At 42.8% G+C, this 2,630-nt stretch overlaps 1 pseudogene; it reads left to right on the plus strand.

The window, feature by feature from the left end:
- The first annotated feature begins 1,579 nt into the window (after positions 1–1,579).
- On the plus strand, positions 1,580–2,294 carry LOC118597786 (annotated as a pseudogene).
- The last annotated feature ends 336 nt before the right edge of the window (positions 2,295–2,630 follow it).

A 2,630-nucleotide genomic window follows, 5' to 3' on the forward strand; every position in this document is an offset into this window, starting at 1 on the left:
CCCAAATTAGGAGATATTGTGGTGGTTCTTGATTAACCTTCAAAACTCAATGGTATGAGTCTTTTGCTAAAGATGTTGTGTACTTGAGTCATTGGACATGGAGAAATCAATCTGGTACTAATCTGGAAGCTTCATCCCTCTGGGCTAGCTTTCAAAGTATTAGGAGGTGGTTTTTCATGCTACCAGAGAGGAAAAATCATCAACGGTCTTACCCACCTGTCAACCCTGTGAGCAACAATAACCACCAGCCTGGCAAGGCATGCACACAGGTGCAATAATGGTATGAATTCTATGGGAGTAACCAGCCACTTTCTCACTGGATTTAAAAGTTCCACAAAGACTTATAGTTGATACTGTTGACAGGGCCAAACACCCACAGCTGGGTAGAGCATAGGCCCTAGGGGAGATCCTACCTTGCCATATTGAACTGTCTCCTAAGTTTTAACTTTAGACATATAGAATATTGCATCTCTCAGCCATTGTTAGAAAAGATTCTCTTTACTGTAGACAATAATTATCAGATACCTACAACTCCAGTTTGTCAGTGTACCCAAGATAAGGGCCTGTGGAGTGCTCAGCTTTCCATGACACAGCTATATCACAACCTCAAATCCCTAGGCTTAGGAAGCATATCAGAAGAAGGGGCAGGAAATAGATTGTAAGGCCCATAGGTAGTGGATGTCCACAACAAAACAGTATTTGCTAGCTAAGAAGGGTGTTGCACAATTAACTCATAGCAACTTTAACTGCATGCAACAGACATGTACAAGATCTGGCCAACCAACATCCCAGCATTAATGAGGGAGGGCTCATGAAGTCCCACCCTGTGAGGGGCTATTGAAAGCTGATGGGTGCTGAGGAAAGAGACTCAGTTTTCTTCAGGGACGCAGCACCCTGAGGCTATCCACAGTCCAGTAATTTTCTTACATCCTTGTACACTAATTGCACTCTGTTTTCTTATTAAAGAAAACATGAATTTGGGAAGATAGTGTTGGTGACACATAGGGAAGATTTGGATGGTTGTAAACTGTGGTTCATTTGATCAAAATTTGTTATATGTATGTATAACATTTTTAAACATTAAAATAAAATAAATTAATTAAAAAATTAAATATATTCTCCCTATCAATAGAAACAGGGAACAAACCCAGTACTTGGTGATGGGGCTATGAAGAAAGGTTGGGGCCCCAAACTCCTATTTCTCAATATTTCAAAACAATTTATCTGGTGATATTAACTAAGATGGATACAACTGCTGACAGAATCAGGTAAGAGCCAAACAAGTGTCAGGACTTTATCTTCAGTTTGTGATATGAAATTTGAGGTACTCAGAGGCCTAGGAAGAAAGAACCAACTCAATAGAGTAGGGGGAGGTGGCCTTACTTGGAAAAAGTACATGGATTCGAGAAAGTGAATATTTGTAAAATATATTTAAAAATATAAATCTAGGGTTGGGAGCCATGGCTGTCCACTCCTGGGCCAGTCACTCCGTCTAGTGCAAAGACGGAACATGGTCTTTGCAGAGCCTGTGGCCCGCTGCTTTGTTGGCAGAACTGGTCAGTGATCCTCCAAGGCAGCCATGGCAGAGCCACAGCCGCCTCCAGTAGCCTCACGGATGAGGTCAGTTGCTGCTCAGATCTGGACCCCAGCACCAAGGGCTTTCTATTGCAGCAAACGATGCTTACAACTAAGGACCCTAAGAATTCCCTGGATTGTTTTGTTCTGTTTTTTGTTTTTCGAGACAGGGTTTCTTTGTGCAGTTTTGGTGCCTGTCCTGGAACTCACTCTGTATCCCAGGCTGGCCTCAAACTAACAGAGATCCGCCTGGCTCTGCCTCCCGAGTGCTGGGATTAAAGATGTGCACCACCACCGCCCAGCATCCCTGGATTTATATACTAGAGTTCTTGGACTGATATTACTCCAAAAGTTTGATTTTTCCCTCAGTGAAATTTTCCTCTATTTTTTGGCTTACAAAAATAAGAATGACATTCCTAGAGATCAGACTGAAAGAACAGCATGGACATTTTCCAGAAAAGCTGCACTTGAGTTGACACACAACCGGCGCACCGAGGATGATGAAACCCGGAGTTACCGCAACTCAGACCCTCGGGGATTTGGTCACGCTGGGACTGACATTCCTGATGTCTGTGATGCCTGAAAAGATTTGAATAACTGGGAGCCACGTTTGTAAAGAGACCCGACAATGGTAAGTGAGCCGTCCGCCATTCTTTCGAGATCCTGATGGCTACCGGGTTGAAAGTCTGAATCCTAACGAAGTAACAGAGATTACTTAGTTCCCTAAGAATGCTCCCTTGAGGTGTTGGTGACGGTGGGGACAAGAAACAGCGTGATACAAGATGCTAAGGCACCAGAAGCATCGAGCCGATGGATCTTTGCTCCAGTTCAAGTCGTTCTGAAATCCTTTTCATCGTCCTGTTTCAGTGGGTTTTTTGAAATCCCCCATCCTCTGTTTAGTCAACCTAATTTTCAAGTGCCAGTTTATCTTATGACTTTGACAAACTTGTGTGACTTTGCTTTTTAGATAATAATTAGAATGATCCCCTTCAGAGACTACATTTGCTACCCTGTCTCTTAAGTACTACTCAAGTCTAGTTTTGATTCATCATTTA

Source organism: Onychomys torridus, chromosome 17 (assembly GCF_903995425.1).
Source record: "Onychomys torridus chromosome 17, mOncTor1.1, whole genome shotgun sequence".
NCBI lineage: Eukaryota > Metazoa > Chordata > Mammalia > Rodentia > Cricetidae > Onychomys > Onychomys torridus.